Genomic DNA, 19,242 nt, shown 5'->3' with positions numbered 1-19,242 from the left:
ATTTTAATAATGAATTAATGTTTTTGTCATACATAAATGACTACATTATAATGAAGAGTAGCAAAGGAGATCCTGTCCCTAGAACAATTCTTAAAGATGCCACACCAAAAAAAAAAAAATCACGGACATAAATAATGCAAGGAGGATTCTAATGTAACAAACTAACAGATATACTGATGCCTTCCAATAGTAAAATCTGAAAAAACAATTTATGCTTACCTGATAAATTTATTTCTCTTGTAGTGTATCCAGTCCACGGATCATCCATTACTTGTGGGATATTCTCCTTCCCAACAGGAAGTTGCAAGAGGATCACCCACAGCAGAGCTGCTATATAGCTCCTCCCCTAACTGTCATATCCAGTCATTCGACCGAAAACAAACAGAGAAAGGAGAAACCATAGGGTGCAGTGGTGACTGTAGTTTAATTAAAATTTAGACCCGCCTTAAAAGGACAGGGCGGGCCGTGGACTGGATACACTACAAGAGAAATAAATTTATCAGGTAAGCATAAATTATGTTTTCTCTTGTTAAGTGTATCCAGTCCACGGATCATCCATTACTTGTGGGATACCAATACCAAAGCTAACAAAAACGGATGATGGGAGGGACAAGGCAGGATTAAGTGGAAGGAACCACTGCCTGAAGAACCTCTCCCCCAAACACAGCCTCTGAAAAAGCAAAAGTATCAAATTTGTAAAATTTTGAAAAAGTGTGAAGCAAAGACCAAGTCGCAGCCTTGCAAATCTGTTCAACAGAGGCCTCATTTTTGAAGGCCCAGGTGGAAGCCACAGCTCTAGTAGAATGAGCTGTAATCCTTTCAGGGGGCTGCTGTCCAGCAGTCTCATAGGCTAGGCTTATTACGCTCCAAAGCCAAAAGGAAAGAGGTTGCCGAAGCTTTTTGACCTCTCCTCTGTCCAGAGTAAACGACAAACAGGAAAGATGTTTGACGAAAATCCTTAGTAGCTTGTAAGTAAAACTTCAAGAAACCACCTTAGGTAAAAACCCAGGTTTGGTACGCAGAACTACCTTATCTGCATGAAAAATCATATAGGGAGAATAACATTGTAAGGCAGATAGCTCAGAGACTCTCCGAGCCGAGGAAATAGCCATCAAAAACAGAACTTTCCAAGATAAAAGTTTAATATCAATGGAATAAAGGGGTTCAAACGGAACTCCTTGAAGAACCTTAAGAACCAAGTTTAAGCTCCACGGGGGAGCAACAGGTTTAAACACAGGCTTAAATCTAACCAAAGCCTGGCAAAATGCCTGGACGTCTGGAACCTCTGCCAGACGCTTGTGCAAAAGAATAGACAGAGCAGAAATCTGTCCCTTTAAGGAACTAGTTGATAATCCTTTGTCCAAGCCCTCTTTGACAAAAGACAATATTCTAGGAATCCTAACTTTACTCCATGAGTAAGTCTTGGATTCACACCAATAAAGGATATTGACTCCATATCTTGTGGTAGATTTTCCTGGTAACAGGCTTTCGTGCCTGTATTAAAGTATCAATGACTGACTCGGAGAAGCCAGGCTTTGATAGAATCAAGCGTTCAATCTCCATGCAGTCAGTCTCAGATAAATTAGATTTGGATGATTGAAAGGACCTTGTATCAGAAGGTCCTGTCTTAGAGGCAGAGTCCATGGTGGAAAGGATGACATGTCCACTAGGTCTGCATACCAAGTCATGCGTGGCCACGCAGGTGCTATCAGAATCACTGATGCTCTCTCCTGTTTGATTTTGGCAATCAGTCGAGGGAGCAGAGGAAACGGTGGAAACACATAAGCCAGGTTGAAGAACCAAGGCGCTGCTAGCGCATCTATCAGCGTCGCTTCTGGGTCCCTGGACCTGGATCCGTAACAAGGAAGCTTGGCGTTCTGGCGAGACGCCATGAGATCCAACTCTGGTTTGCCCCAACGATGAATCAACTGAGCAAACACCTCCGGATGGAGTTCCCACTCCCCCGGATGGAAAGTCTGACGACTTAGAAAATCAGCCTCCCAGTTCTCCACGCCTGGGATATGGATTGCTGACAGGTGGCAAGAGTGGTACTCTGCCCAGCGAATTATTTTTGAGACTTCTAACATCGTTAGGGAACTCCTGGTTCCCCCTTGATGGTTGATGTAAGCCACAGTCGTGATGTTGTCCGACTGAAATCTGATGAACCTCAGTGTTGCTAACTGAGGCCAAGCCAGAAGAGCATTGAATATCGCTCTTAACTCCAGAATATTTATTGGAAGGAGTTTCTCCTCCTGAGTCCACGATCCCTGTGCCTTCAGGGAATTTCAGACTGCACCCCAACCTAGAAGGCTGGCATCTGTTGTTACAATTGTGCAATCTGGCCTGCGAAAGGTCATACCCTTGGACAGGTGTACCCGAGACAACCAGCAGAGAAGAGAATCTCTGGTCTCTTGATCCAGATTTAGCAGAGGGGACAAATCTGTGTAATCCCCATTCCACTGACTCAGCATGCATAATTGCAGCGGTCTGAGATGAAGGCGCGCAAATGGCACTATGTCCATTGCCGCTACCATTAAGCCGATTACCTCCATACACTGAGCTACCAAAGGGCGTGGAATGGAGTGAAGAACACGGCAAGCATTTAGAAGTTTTGATAACCTGGACTCCGTCAGGTAAATTTTCATTTCTACAGAATCTATAAGAGAGTCCCTAAGAAGGAGACTCTTGTGAGTGGGGATAGAGAACTCTTTCTCGTTCACTTTCCACCCGTGCGACCTCAGAAATGCCAGAACTATCTCTGTATGAGACTTGGCAACTTGAAAGCTTGACGCCTGTATCAGGATGTCGTCTAGATACGGAGCCACCGCTATGCCTCGCGGTCTTAGAACCGCCAGAAGTGAGCCCAGAACCTTTGTAAAGATTCTCGGGGCTGTAGCCAACCCGAAGGGAAGAGCTACAAATTGGTAATGCCTGTCTAGAAAGGCAAACCTTAGAAACCGATGATGATCTTTGTGAAACGGTATGTGAAGGTAGGCATCCTTTACGTCCACTGTGGTCATGTACTGACCTTCTTGGATCATGGGTAGGATGGTCCGAATAGTTTCCATTTTGAAAGATGGAACTCTGAGGAATTTGTTTAAGATCTTTAGATCCAAAATTGGTCTGAAGGTTCCCTCTTTTTTGGGAACCACAAACAGATTTAAATAAAAACCCTGTCCTTGTTCCGTCCGTGGAACTGGATGGATCACTCCCATAACTAGGAGGTCTTGCACACAGCGTAGGAATGCCTCTTTCTTTATCTGATTTGCAGATAGCCTTGAAAGATGAAATCTCCCTTGTGGAGGGGAAGCTTTGAAGTCCAGAAGATATCCCTGAGATATGATCTCCAACGCCCAGGAATCCTGAACATCTCTCGCCCACGCCTGGGCGAAGAGAGAAAGTCTGCCCCCTATTAGATCCGTCGCCGGATAGGGGGCCGTTCCTTCATGCTGTCTTAGAGGCAGCAGCAGGCTTTCTGGCCTGCTTGCCTTTGTTCCAGGACTGGTTAGGTTTCCAAGCCTGCTTAGATTGAGCAAAAGTTCCCTCTTGTTTTGAAGCGGAGGAAGTTGATGCTGCACCTGCCTTGAAATTTCGAAAGGCACGAAAATTAGACTGTTTGGCCTTTGCTTTGGCCCTGTCCTGAGGAAGGGTGTGACCCTTACCTCCAGTAATGTCAGCAATAATTTCCTTCAAACCAGGCCCGAATAAGGTCTGCCCCTTGAAAGGAATGTTGAGTTATTTAGACTTCGAAGTCACGTCAGCTGACAAGGATTTAAGCCAATAGCGCCCTACGCGCTTGGGTGGCGAATCCGGAATTCTTAGCAGTTAGTTTAGTCAAATGAACAATGGCATCAGAAACAAATGAGTTAGCTAGCTTAAGTGTTCTAAGCTTGTCAATAATTTCAGTCAATGGAGCTGTATGGATGGCCTCAAACCAGAATGCCGCCGCGGCCGTGACAGGCGCAATGCATGCAAGGGGCTGTAAAATAAAACCTTGTTGAATAAACATTTTCTTAAGGTAACCCTCCAATTTTTTATCCATTGGATCTGAAAAAAACATAATTTATGCTTACCTGATAAATTTATTTCTCTTGTAGTGTGTTCAGTCCACGGGTCATCCATTACTTATCGGATATATTCTCCTCCCCAACAGGAAGTTGCAAGAGGATCACCCAAGCAGAGCTGCTATATAGCTCCTCCTCTCACATGTCATATCCAGTCATTCGACCGAAACAAGACGAGAAAGGAGAAACTATAGGGTGCAGTGGTGACTGAAGTTATAATTTAAAATTTAGAACCTGCCTCAAATAGACAGGGCGGGCCGTGGACTGAACACACTACAAGAGAAATAAAATTTATCAGGTAAGCATAAATTATGTTTTCTCTTGTTAAGTGTGTTCAGTCCACGGGTCATCCATTACTTATGGGATACCAATACCAAAGCTAAAGTACACGGATGATGGGAGGGACAAGGCAGGAACATTAAACAGAAGGAACCACTGCCTGTAGAACCTTTCTCCCAAAAACAGCCTCCGAAGAAGCAAGTGTCAAATTTGTAAAATTTGGAAAAAGTATGAAGTGAAGACCAAGTTGCAGCCTTGCAAATCTGTTCAGAGGCCTCATTCTTAAAGGCCCAGGTGGAAGCCACAGCTCTAGTGGAATGAGCTGTAATTCTTTCAGGAGGCTGCTGTCCAGCAGTCTCATAGGCTAAGCGTATTATGCTACGAAGCCAAAAAGAGAGAGAGGTAGCCGAAGCCTTTTGACCTCTCCTCTGTCCAGAGTAAACGAAAAACAGAGAAGAAGTTTGTCGAAAATCTTTAGTTGCCTGTAAGTAGAACAGCACGGACCACGTCTAGGTTATGCAAGAGACGTTCCTTCTTTGAAGAAGGATTAGGACATAAGGATGGAACAACAATCTCTTGATTGATATTCTTGTTAGAAACAACCTTAGGTAAAAACCCAGGTTTAGTACGCAGGACTACCTTGTCTGAATGAAAGATCAGATAAGGAGAATCACAATGTAAGGCAGATAACTTAGAGACTCTACGAGCCGAGGAAATAGCCATCAAAAGCAGAACTTTCCAAGATAAAAGCTTAATATCAATGGAATGAAGGGGTTCAAACGGAACACCCTGGAGAACTTTAAGAACCAAGTTTAAGCTCCACGGAGGAGCAACAGCTTTAAACACAGGCTTAATCCTAGCCAAAGCCTGACAAAAAGCCTGGACGTCTGGATTCTCTGCCAGACGCTTGTGTAAAAGAATAGACAGAGCAGAAATCTGTCCCTTTAACGAACTAGCAGATAAGCCCTTTTCTAAACCCTCTTGTAGAAAAGACAATATCCTAGGAATCCTAACCTTACTCCATGAGTAACTCTTGGATTCACACCAATATAAATATTTACGCCATATCTTGTGGTAAATTTTTCTGGTAACAGGTTTCCGAGCCTGTATTAATGTATCAATAACCGAATCCGAAAACCCACGCTTTGATAGAATCAAGCATTCAATTTCCAAGCAGTCAGTCTCAGAGAAATTAGGTTTGGATGGTTGAAAGGACCCTGAATTAGAAGGTCCTGCCTCAGGGGTAGAGACCATGGTGGACAGGACGACATGTCCACTAGGTCTGCATACCAGGTCCTGCGTGGCCACGCAGGCGCTATCAGAATCACCGATGCTCTCTCCTGTTTGAACCTGGCAATCAGTCGAGGAAGCAACGGAAAAGGTGGAAACACATAAGCTATGTTGAAAACCCAAGGGGCGGCTAGTGCATCTACCAGCACCGCTCCCGGGTCCCTGGACCTGGATCCGTAACAAGGAAGCTTGGCATTCTGGCGAGATGCCATGAGATCCAGATCCGGTTTGCCCCAACGAAGAATTAGTTTGGCAAATACCTCCGGGTGAAGTTCCCACTCACCCGGATGAAAAGTCTGGCGACTTAAAAAATCCGCCTCCCAGTTCTCCACGCCTGGGATGTAGATCGCTGACAGGTGGCAAGAGTGAGACTCTGCCCAGCGAATTATCTTCGAGACTTCCAACATCGCTAGGGAACTCCTGGTTCCCCCTTGATGATTGATGTAAGCCAGAGTCGTGATGTTGTCCGACTGAAATCTGATGAACCTCAGTGTTGCCAACTGAGGCCAAGCTAGAAGAGCATTGAATATTGCCCTTAATTCCAGAATGTTTATTGGGAGGAGTTTCTCCTCCTGAGTCCACGATACCTGAGCCTTCAGGGAGTTCCAGACTGCTCCCCAGCCTAGTAGGCTGGCATCTGTTACAATCGTCCAATCTGGTCTGCGAAAGGACATTCCTTTGGACAGATGAACCCGTGATAACCACCAGAGAAGAGAATCTCTGGTCTCCTGGTCCAGATTTAGCAAAGGGGACAGATCTGAGTAATCCCCGTTCCATTGACTTAGCATGCATAGTTGCAGCGGTCTGAGATGTAGGTGCGCAAATGGCACTATGTCCATCGCCGCGACCATTAAGCCGATCACTTCCATGCACTAAGCTACTGATGGGCTTGGAATGGAGTGAAGGACACGGCAAGCATTGAGAAGTTTTGATAGCCTGGACTCCGTCAGGTAAATCTTCATCTCTACAGAATCTATAAGAGTCCCTAGGAAGGGAACCCTTGTGAGTGGTAACAGAACTCTTTTCCACGTTCACTTTCCACCCATGCGACCTCAGAAATGCTAGAACTATCTCTGTATGAGACTTTGCATACAGAGAAGAGAGCCCAGAATCTTTGTAAAAATTCTCGGGCCGTAGCCAACCCGAAGGGAAGCGCTACAAACTGGTAATGCCTGTCTAGAAAGGCAAACGTTAGGTACCGATAATGATCTTTGTGAATCGGTATGTGAAGGTAGGCATCCTTTAAATCCACTGTGGTCATATATTGACCCTCTTGGATCATGGGTAGGATGGACCGAATGGTTTCCAATCTTGAACGATGGAACCCTTAGGAATTTGTTTAAGATTTTTAAATCTAAGATTGGTCTGAAGGTTCCCTCTTTCTTGGGAACCACAGATTTGAATAAAACCCTTGCCCCTGTTCCGTCCGTGGAACTGGGTGGATCACTCCCATCACTAAGAGGTCTTGTACACATTGTAGAAATGCCTCTTTCTTTACTAGGTTTCTTGATAACCTTGACAGATGAAACCTCCCTTGTGGAGGAGAAGTCTTGAAATCCAGAAGGTATCCCCGAGATATAATCTCCAGCGTCCAGGGATCCTGTACATCTCTTGCCCAAGCCTGGGCGAAGAGAGAGTCTGCCCCCCACTAGATCCGTCTCCGGAAAGGGGGCCCTGACTTCATGCTGTCTTAGGGGCGGAAGTAGGCTTTCTGGCCTGCTTGCCCTTGTTCCATGACTGGTTGCCTTTCCAACCCTGTCTGTAACGAGCAGTAGTTCCTTCCTGTTTTGGAGCGGAGGAAGTTGATGCTGCTCCTGCTTTGAAATTACGAAAGGCACAAAAATTGGACTGTTTGGCCTTCGATTTGGCCCTGTTCTGAGGAAGGGTGTGGCCCTTACCTCCAGTAATGTCAGCAATAATTTCCTTCAAGCCGGGCCCGAATAAGGTCTGCCCTTTGAAAGGAATGTTTAGTAATTTAGACTTAGAAGTTACATCTGCTGACCAGGATTTAAGCCAAAGCGCTCTGCGCGCCTGTATGGCAAATCCGGAATTTTTAGCAGTAAGTTTGGTTAAATGCACTACGGCATCCGAAACAAACGCATTAGCCAGCTTAAGGGTTCTAATCTTGCTCAGAAACTCATCCAATGGTGCTGTGCGAATCGCCTCTTCCAGAGACTCAAACCAGAATGCCGCTGCAGCAGTGACAGGCGCAATGCATGCAAGAGGCTGTAATATAAAACCTTGTTGAATAAACATCTTCTTAAGATAACCCTCTAATTTTTTATCCATTGGATCTGAGAAAGCACAGCTATCCTCCACCGGGATAGTGGTACGCTTGGCTAAAGTAGAAACTGCTCCCTCCACCTTAGGGACCGTCTGCCATAAGTCTCGTGTGGTGGCGTCTATAGGGAACATTTTTCTAAATATCGGAGGAGGGGAAAAGGGCAAACCGGGTCTATCCCACTCCTTACTAATAATCTCTGTAAGCCACTTTGGTATAGGAAAAACGTCAGTACACACCGGCACCGCGTAGTATTTATCCAGCCTACATAATTTCTCTGGGATTGCCACCGTGTCACAATCATTCAGAGCCGCTAACACCTCCCCTAGCAACACGCGGAGGTTCTCAAGCTTAAATTTAAAATTTCTGAATCCGGTCTCCCCGAATCAGAACCGTCACCCACAGAATGAAGCTCTCCGTCCTCATGTTCTGCAAATTGTGACACAGTATCAGACATGTATTAGGAAGAAGAAAAACAAGGTACTGCAAACTCTGGTTCCAAAGTGGTTATTTTAATGAACAGTTAAGTGAGATACACAGTCACAGTGTGCAGGGTTGGATCTGACGCGTTTCCCGCATGCTCACATGCGCTTCATCAGAGATCAGACATGGCTCGTGTCATCCGCGCGCTCTGTCCTTAACCCAGAACTGTCGCGCTTGCCTCTTAACTCTGGCATATTGTATAATACTTCTTTCATAACATTAGCCATATCATGTAAAGTGATTTGTAAGGGCCTTGATGTACTTGGCGCCTCAATCTCACGCACCTCCCGAGCGGTAGACGAAGGTACTGACACGTGAGGAGAGTTAGACGGCATAACTGCCCCCTCGTTGTCTGGTGATAATTTTTTAAGCGGTACAGATTGATTTTTCAGAGTAACATCAATACAATTGGTACACATATTTCTATTGGGCTCCACAACGGCTTTTAAACATACTGAACAAGCCGATTCCTCTGTATCAGACATGTTTAAACAGACTAGCAATAAAGCTAGCAAGCTTGGAAAATACTTTCAATAAGTTTGCAAGCAATATAAAAAACACTGCAGCGCTTTTTAAAAACAGTTGAGTAACTAGAGAATAATTCAGTTATAGTCAACAATTCTTTAAATGTATTAATTAGCAGAGGATTGCACCCATTAGCAACCGGATGATTAACCCCTCAGTACCCAAAAAAAACGGATATCAAATTAATATAAAACGTTTTTATCACAGTCTAACACACTGTCACAGGTCTGCTGTGACTGATTAGCTCCCTCAAAAAACGAATTTTGAAGACCCCTGAGCTCTCTAGAGACGTCCTGGATCAAGGAGGAAGACTGTGCTAGAATTTTAACTGCGCAACAAGGCGCTAAAAAAAGAGGCCCCTCCCGCTCATTTACAACAGTGGGAGACCTGATCTAACGGTTTCTATGCAGAAATATACGTTAGCCATGTGGAAAAAAATTCATGCCCAAAGGATATCACCAAAGTACCTCAAAATGAATAACATGCCAGTAAACGTTTTGAAAATAAACTTCTTTAAATGTCATGCAAAGTTATTACTAAGCCTGCAACCAGTCGCTACCACTGCAGATAAGGCATAAGCATTATTTCAGTATTAACAGTATTTTCACAGTCAAATTCTAGTCCCTAGAAAATAACTCTACTGTGCATACATTTATCAGCCTGATACCAGTCACTACTACTGCATTCAAGGCTGTACTTACATCATACGGGTAACAGCAGTATTTTCTTAGTCAATTCCATTCCCAGAAAATATTGTACTGCACATACCTCATTTGCGGTGGACCCCGCATGCTATTCCCATGTTCTGAAGTTACCCCACTCCTCAGAATGTCGAGAACAGCCAGTGGATCTTAGTTACGCCTGCTAAGATCATAGAAAACGCAGGCAGTTTCTTCTTCCAAATACTGCCTGAGATAGAAAAAACAGCACACTCCGGTGCCATTTAAAATAACAAACTTTTGATTGAAGAATAATTAAGTAAAAACTCCAACTCCTCCCGCGACCTCCTTCTTTGTTGAGGGTTGCAAGAGAATGACTGGATATGACATGTGAGAGGAGGAGCTATATAGCAGCTCTGCTTGGGTGATCCTCTTGCAACTTCCTGTTGGGGAGGAGAATATATCCCATAAGTAATGGATGACCCGTGGACTGAACACACTTAACAAGAGAAAAGCACAACTGTCCTCAACCGGGATAGTAGTACGCTTTGCTAAAGTAGAAACTGCTCCCTCCACCTTAGGGACCGTCTGCCATAAGTCCCGTGTAGTGGCGTCTATTGGAAACATTTTTCTAAATATAGGAGGTGGGGAAAAAGGCACCCCCGGTCTATCCCACTCCTTGCTAATAATTTCTGTAAGCCTTTTAGGTATAGGAAAAACATCAGTACACACCGGTACCGCATAGTATTTATCCAGCCTACACAATTTCTCTGGTACTGCAACTGTGTTACAGTCATTCAGAGCAGCTAATACCTCCCCAAGCAACACACAGAGGTTCTCAAGCTTAAATTTAAAATTAGAAATCTCTGAATCAGGTTTCCCCGAATCAGAGATGTCACCCACAGAGTGAAGCTCTCCGTCCTCATGATCTGCATATTGTGACGCAGTATCAGACATGGCCCTTACAGCATCTGCGCGCTCTGTATTTCTCCTAACCCCAGAGCAATCTTGCTTGCCTCTTAATTCAGGCAACCTGGATAATACCTCTGACAGGGTATTATTCATGATTGCAGCCATGTCCTGCAAGGTAATCGCTATGGGCGTCCCTGATGTAATTGGCGCCATATTAGCGTGCATCCCCTGAGCGGGAAGTGAAGGGTCTGACACGTGGGGAGAGTTAGTCGGCATAACTTCCCCCTCGTCAGAATCTTCTGGTGATATTTCTTTTATAGTTAAAGACTGATCTTTACTGTTTAAGGTGAAATCAATACATTTAGTACACATTCTCCTATGGGGCTCCACCATGGCTTTCAAACATAATGAACAAGTAGTTTCCTCTGTGTCAGACATGTTTAAACAGACTAGCAATGAGACTAGCAAGCTTGGAAAACACTTTAAACAAGTTTACAAGCAATATAAAAAAACGTTACTGCACCTTTAAGAAACACAAATTGTCAAAATTTGAAATAACAGTGAAAAAAGGCAGTTACAGTAACAACATTTTTACAGTGTATGTAACAAGTTAGCAGAGCATTGCACCCACTTGCAAATGGATGATTAACCCCTTAATACCCAAAACTGAATAATAAAAAGACAAAAACTTTTTTTTTTTTTTTTCTTCAAACAGTCACAACAACTGCCACAGCTCTACTGTGGCTTTTTACCTCCCTCAAAAACGACTTTGAAGCCTTTTGAGCCCTCCAGAGATGTCCTGGATCATGCAGAGGGAAGCTGAATGTCTGTCAGTATTTTTAGCTGCACAGAAAAGCACTACAAAAGGCCCCTCCCACTCATATTACAACAGTGGAAAGCCTAAGGAAACTTACTAGGCAAAATTCAAGCCAGCCATGTGGAAAAAAAACTAGGCCCCAATAAGTTTTATCACCAAATACATATAAAAACGATTAAACATGCCAGCAAACGTTTTATATTACATTTTTATAAGAGTATGTATCTCTATTAATAAGCCTGATACCAGTCGCTATAACTGCATTTAAGGCTTTACTTACATTAGTTCGGTATCAGCAGCATTTTCTAGCAAATTCCATCCCTAGAAAAATATTAACTGCACATACCTTATTGCAGGAAAACCTGCACGCCATTCCCTCTCTGAAGTTACCTCACTCCTCAGAATATGTGAGAACAGCCATGGATCTTAGTTACTTCTGCTAAGATCATAGAAAACGCAGGCAGATTCTTCTTCTAAATACTGCCTGAGATAAACAGTACACTCCGGCACCATTTAAAAATAACAAACTTTTGACTGAAGAATAAACTAAGTATAAAACACCACACTCCTCTTACGACCTCCATCTTGGTTGAGGCTTGCAAGAGAATGACTGGGTATGACAGTTAGGGGAGGAGCTATATAGCAGCTCTGCTGTGGGTGATCCTCTTGCAACTTCCTGTTGGGAAGGAGAATATCCCACAAGTAATGGATGATCCGTGGACTGGGTACACTTAACAAGAGAAAGTATTTTAAGTCTGCTTTGAATTTGGTCACCTGTCTCATTTTTCTGAAAAAAATATGAGCAAAGTTATTTGCTTCGATTGAACAAACAACAATTTTAAATTGATCAAGTTAATCCGTTTTACAAATATAACTTTTTGTAAATCCATAAATTAAAAGCCCACATTTAAAAGAGCTGATTTTATATAATTTCTATTTTTGTAAGGAAAGATTTGAACTAACATGATAGCCATCAAATGGAATTTTTTTTAATATATTTTAATAATTAGTATGGTACATTGGAGTGAAGAAAAAAATTCATAATAGCAACTTGGGTTTTGAAAAGAGGAATTCGTAAACCCAATATGAAAAAATATTGCAGAGAAAACAAAATAAAATTGTTTTGAGCATGTTACCATGTCACAAGATCACTTTTGAAACTACACACTTCTAAGATATATATATATATATATATATATCTTTAAGGGACAGTCTTCCCTAGAATTTGTATTGTTTAAAAAGAGACAATCCCTTTATTACCAATTCCCCACATTTGCATAACCAACACATTTACTTTTTTACATCTGTGATTACCTTGTATCTAAGCATCTGCAAACCATCCCCTTATTTCTGTTCTTTTGACACTTTTAGCCAATGAGTGCTGACTCAAAAAACTCCACAGGTGTGAGCACAATGTTATCTATGGTAACATTGTACACATGAACTAGTGCTGTATGGCTGTGAAAAACAGTCTAAGTGCAGAGGCAACCTTCAAGGACTTGGAAATTAGCATATGAGAATCTAGGTTTAGCTTTCAACAAAGAAAACAAGCAAATCTGATGATAAAAGTAAATTGGAAAGTTGTTTCAAATAGCATGCCCTATCTTAATCATGAAAGTTTAATTTTGACTAGACTATCCCTTTAACCCCTTAACGACCGACAAAAAAAAAGCACTTAACGACCGAGGACGTATGGCATACGTCGTCGGTTTAACAGAGCACTGGAAGCGATCGAAATCGCTTCCAGCTGCTCTAACAGTATTGCAGGCTTGCCTTGAGGTCTAGGCATCCTGCAATACTGTTCCCGAGTGCCGGGACCGGATTGATCACTCCCCCACGAGTGATCACTTCCGGTTTCGCTCCACGTGGAGCCCGGCAGTGTTTCAGAGCATCGGAAGCGATCGGACACGCTTCCGATGCTCTGCTTGTTTGCTAAGTGCCTCGGTGGGTCGAGGCACTTAGTTAGTTATAAATTAAAATAAAAATAATAAAAAAAAAAAAAACGAATAAAAAAAAAAAAAGCCCTAAATAGCCCCCCCCCCTCCCCCTTCACTAGGCATCCAAGATGGCGATGCCCAGTGCATCATGGGGCCTCTGGGGGTGTCCCTAGCCTGCATCATCATAGGGGCAAGCTAGGGTCACCCAATCTGAGCCTCCCACCCTAAAAAAAAAAATAATAATAAAATACCCCATTTGTCTGATCATGTCAATATTTGTAAATATTGACTATGATCAGTGTGGATCTCCCTCCCTCTCCTCACTTGCCATTTTGTTGGAGAGAGAGAGAGACCTGTATTTAGCAGAGAGAGAGATTTATTTCTTTTATTTGTTAAAAAATATAGAACCAAAGGCTCTTTTCAGAGCCATTAACCCCTAGCTTGCCAGTGATCACTATATATCACTGGCAGTAACATAGGTGCACTTTTTTTTTGCTGCATTTTGCTGTCTGTGTGTTTTTTTAGGGGTTAATTTTGTTGTTGTAATTTTTAAAAAAACCCAAAGGCTCTTTTCAGAAACATTTAGTTAATTTAATTTAATTTTCAGAGCCATTAACCCCTAGCTTGCCAGTGATCGCTATATATCACTGGCAGTAGCAAAGGTGCACTTTTTTTTTGCTGCATTTTGCTGTCTGTGCATTTTTTTAGGGGTTAATTTTGTTGTTGTAATTTTTTAAAAACCCAAAGGCTCTTTTCAGAAACATTTAGTTAATTTAATTTAATTTTCAGAGCCATTCACCCTTAGCTTGCCAGTGATCGCTATATATCACTGGCAGTAGCAAAGGTGCACTTTTTTTTTTGCTGCATTTTGCTGTCTGTGCATTTTTTTAGGGGTTAATTTTGTTGTTGTAATTTTTTAAAAACCCAAAGGCTCTTTTCAGAAACATTTAGTTAATTTAATTTAATTTTCAGAGCCATTAACCCCTAGCTTGCCAGTGATCGCTATATATCACTGGCAGTAGCAAAGGTGCACTTTTTTTTTTGCTGCATTTTGCTGTCTGTGCATTTTTTTAGGGGTTAATTTTGTTGTTGTAATTTTTTAAAAACCCAAAGGCTCTTTTCAGAAACATTTAGTTAATTTAATTTAATTTTCAGAGCCATTAACCCCTAGCTTGCCAGTGATCGCTATATATCACTGGCAGTAGCAAAGGTGCACTTTTTTGCTAGTTAATTTAGTTAATTAATTTAGTTAATTTAATTTAATTTTCAGAGCCATTAACCTCTAGCTTGCCAGTGATCGCTATAAATCACTGGCAGTAGCATAGCTGTACTTTTTTGCTAGTTAATTTAGTTAATTAATTTAGTTAATTTAATTTTTTTTAGTAATTGTTTTCTGTGATACAAAAATGTCACAGAAAAGATATAGTGCTGAGGAGGCGTATGCCATCCTTGCGTCAGAGTCAGATGCCTCTATTTCTGACTCAGACCCCAATTTTGACCCTGCCATATGCTCAGATACATCACTACATGCAGTCTCAACTGATAGTGATGTATCTGTGGCTGCTAGCCCCCCTGCCAGCCCCCCTGCCAGAAGGAGGCGTGTTGCTGCCATTGCTGCTGAAGAGTGGGTAACGCCTCATCTCCAGAGGCCAGATATCCCACCCTTCACAGCAAATGCTGGCATAAATATAGATGTGGCAGGTTTTAGCCCCCAGCAGTTTCTGGAAGTGTTTCTGGGCGATGATATATTGGGGAACATTGTCGCCCAAACTAATTTATATGCCCATCAGTTCCGTGCTGCAAAGCCTGGAACATATTTGGCAAAGCAGCAATGGGCCCCCATCAATGTGCCAGAATTCAAAAAATTCTGGGCATTGACTATGCTGATGGGCATCATAAAGAAACCCTCCATTCGCTCCTACTGGAGTACTAGCCCCATCTGCTCTACCCCCATTTTCTCCCAGACTATGTCGAGGAAGAGGTATGAAATGATTCTGCATTTCATGCACTTCAGCGACAACAGCCTGTGCCCCCCTAGGGAGCATCCCCAATTTGACAGGCTGTATAAAATCCGCCCCCTGATAACCCACTTTTCTACCAGGTTTGCAGAGGCTTATACACCTGGAAGGAATATATGCGTTGATGAATCCCTAATGAAGTATAAGGGAAGGCTGGGATTCAAGCAGTATATTCCTTCCAAACGCTCCAGATATGGGGTAAAGGTGTATAAGCTCTGTGACAGCGAGACTGGGTATACTCAGGACTTCCGGGTGTATGAGGGAAAGGATAGCCACCTTGACCCTCCAGGTTGCCCAGAACATATGGGAACCACTGGCAAGATTGTCTGGGACCTGATATTACCCCTAATGAACAAAGGGTATCACTTGTACTTAGACAATTTTTATACAAGTGTCCTTTTGTTCAAGCTACTGTATTGCTTTGATACAGTAGCTTGCGGTACAATTAAAAAGAACCGCGCAGGTTTCCCAGGACAGCTTGTACGCACCCGGCTACGAAGGGGGGAGACCTCAGCTCTGCGCCAAGAGGAGCTGTTGGCACTGAAGTACAGAGACAAGAAGGATGTATACCTTCTTACCACCATCCACACAGAGAGGACGGTGGCGGTTTCTGTACGTGGCAGAGCTGAGATCATAAGGAAGCCAGTGTGCATCAAGTCTTATAACCGGCATATGGGTGGGGTTGATCTGGCTGATCAGCTGCTGCAGCCCTATCTAATTATGCGGAAGACAAGGGCCTGGTACAAAAAGGTTGCAATTTACCTAATGCAGATTGCAACCCACAACGCTTTTTTGTTGTTCAAAAAAGCAAACCCCAGAGTTAAAAAGACTTTTTTACAGTTTCAGCTCCAGATTATTACGGGGATTTTGTACCATGATGCACCTGCTCCCCGGGCGGTGATGGGAGAGAGCAGAGTTGGGGCTACCCATTTTATTTTTAAAATCCCCCCTAATGCCACAAAGCAGAAACCACAAAAAAAATGCAGAGTCTGTACCAAGAGGGGGAAGAGAAGGGACACCATATATTACTGTCCTGATTGCCCTGGACAGCCTGCACTCTGCATTGGGGACTGCTTCAAGCGGTACCATACAATGGTCAATTTTTAAATAAAATAAATACATTTGCTGTTACATATATATATATTTTTTTTGGTTATGTTTATAGTTAGATGTTTTTTTGTTTTTTTTACTTTTACTGTGCCAGATTTTTACATTTCACTACTCTATTTTTTTCTAAAATTGGGCCTGTTTTTTTTTTAACCAAAACCCCTGTCAAACCTATGCATGGGGGACATAGGTGTTCTCAGGGTGCCTTGCAGAAAACAACCTGAAGTATGTTTTTGTAATAACTTACAACAGTCTCTCCTAAATTATAGTCAAAAAGCAATGTGTCTGTAAAAATGAAAATTGAAAAATTACCACCATACACTTTCTCCAATTTTTTGGGCTAAAACGGTTGCTTCAAAGGCATCAAAGCACACCATATACAATACCTTGGGGTGTCAACATTTAAAAAATATACACTTTGAATGCAATAAATAAAAGTGGGGTATGCGATAGGCCCCAAACTAAAGATAGGCCTATCAGAAGAAATACTCTCATTTTTAATAACTAAAATCACAAGTCATAAAATTGTAACATAACCTTCCCAAAATCCTGGCAAACCTATGCATGGGGGGCATAAGTGTACTCAGGGTGCCTTGCAGAAAACAACCTGAAGTATTATTTTGCAATAACTTACAACAATCTCTCCTAAATCATAGTCAAAAAGCAATGTGTCTGTAAAAATGAAAATTGAAAAATTACCACCATATACTTTCTCCAATTTTTTGGGCTAAAACGGTTGCTTCAAAGGCATCAAAGCACACCATATACAATACCTTGGGGTGTCAACATTTAAAAAATATACACTTTGAATGCAATAAATAAAAGTGGGGTATGCGATAGGCCCCAAACTAAAGATAGGCCTATCAGAAGAAATACTCTCATTTTTAATAACTAAAATCACAAGTCATAAAATTGTAACATAACCTTCCCAAAATCCTGGCAAACCTATGCATGGGGGGCATAGGTGTACTCAGGGTGCCTTGCAGAAAACAACCTGAAGTATTCTTTTGCAATAACTTACAACAGTCTCTCCTAAATCATAGTAAAAAAGCAATGTGTCTGTAACAATGAAAATTGAAAAATTACCACCATATACTTTCTCCAATTTTTTGGGCTAAAACGGTTGCTTCAAAGGCATCAAAGCACACCATATACAATACCTTGGGGTGTCAACATTTAAAAAATATACACTTTGAATGCAATAAATAAAAGTGGGGTATGTGATAGGCCCCAAACTAAAGATAGGCCTATCAGAAGAAATACTCTCATTTTTAATAACTAAAATCATGTAACATAACCTTCCCAAAATCCTGGCAAACCTATGCATGGGGGGCATAGGTGTACTCAGGGTGCCTTGCAGAAAACAACCTAAAGTATTCTTTTGCAATAACTTACAACAGTCTCTCCTAAATCATAGTAAAAAAGCAATGTGTCTGTAACAATGAAAATTGAAAAATTACCACCATATACTTTCTCCATTTTTTTGGGCTAAAATGGTTGCATCAAAGTCATCAAACCACTCCATGTATAATACCTTGGGGGGTCAACTTTTTAAATATAATCACATTTATGGAAAACAAATAAATTGGGGTATGTTAAAAGACCCCCAAAAAAAGACGATAGGCAAAGAAAATATGTTAAATGTGAAAAAAAATCACAAACACATGTCAGACATTTGGCATTGCACCGCCCAAACAAGCCACCAAACCTATGCATAGGTGGTATCACTGAACTCAGGAGATGTTGGTGACCACATATTGGTGTCTTCTTTGGTAGTAACACATAACAGGAGCTGTGAATCCATGTCTAAAGTACAATGTATGTGAAAAATAACACAAAGAAATGAATGCCCAATAGTTTGACAAAGACTAGTGGTTGAATTAGTGTATGGAAAGTGTTAAAACACCTGCATTTGAAATACCCTAGGATGTCTACTTTTCAAAAATATATGGTTTTATGGGGGTAAATTACATTGGCCGGCTTCAGAAATGTCTTAAATAGAACATGGGTGCATGGGATGTGAAAATGGGAAGTGTAAAAAATGGAATGCGCTTCCTAAAAATAAGGCCTTCTAGCCCCCAGAGAACCCAACACACCTATACATGGGTGGTATCACTGTACTCAGGAGATGTTGTTGAACACATATTGAGGTGTTTTTTGGCAGTAAACACATAACAGGAACTGAGAATCCATGCCTAAAGTACAATGTGTGTGAAAAATAACACAAAAAAATGACTACCCAAAAGTTTGACAAAGACTGGTGGTTAAATAAGTTCATGGAAAGTGTGAAAATACCAGCATTTGAAATACCCTAGGGTGTCTACTTTTCAAAAATATATGGTTTGATGGGGGTAAATTCCATTGACCAGCTTCAGAAATGTCCCAAATAGGACATGGGTGCATGATGACCGATGTGAAAATTCCAAGTTGAAAAACTGGAATGCGCTTCCTAAAATTAAGGCCTTTTAGCCCCCAGAGAACCCGACACACCTATACATGGGTGGTATCACTGTACTCAGGAGATGTTGTTGAACACATATTGAGGTTTTTTTTGGCAGTAACACATAACAGGAACTGAGAATCCATGCCTAAAGTACAATGTGTGTGAAAAATAACACAAAATAATGACTACCCAAAAGTTTGACAAAGACTGGTGGTTGAATTAGTGCATGGAAAGTGTTAAAATACAAGCATTTGAAATACCCTAGGGTGTCTACTTTTCAAAAATATATGGTTTGATGGGGGTAAATTCCATTGACCAGCTTCAGAAATGTCCCAAATAGGACATGGGTGCATGATGACCGATGTGAAAATTCCAAGTTGAAAAACTGGAATGCGCTCCCTAAAAATAAGAGCTTTTAGCCCCCCGA

The 19,242-nt window shown here is 42.0% G+C and overlaps 1 protein-coding gene across 1 annotated transcript in view; it reads right to left on the bottom strand.

Moving 5' to 3' along the window:
• The window catches only part of RAB2A (RAB2A, member RAS oncogene family), a 424,400-nt gene that overhangs the window by 317,845 nt on the left and 87,313 nt on the right, over window positions 1-19,242 (bottom strand). The window lies entirely within an intron of this gene.

Source organism: Bombina bombina, chromosome 5 (genome assembly GCF_027579735.1).
Source record: "Bombina bombina isolate aBomBom1 chromosome 5, aBomBom1.pri, whole genome shotgun sequence".
Lineage (NCBI taxonomy): Eukaryota > Metazoa > Chordata > Amphibia > Anura > Bombinatoridae > Bombina > Bombina bombina.
The sequence above is the reverse complement of the archived record's forward strand: the minus strand, read 5'-3'. Positions and strand labels throughout refer to the sequence as shown.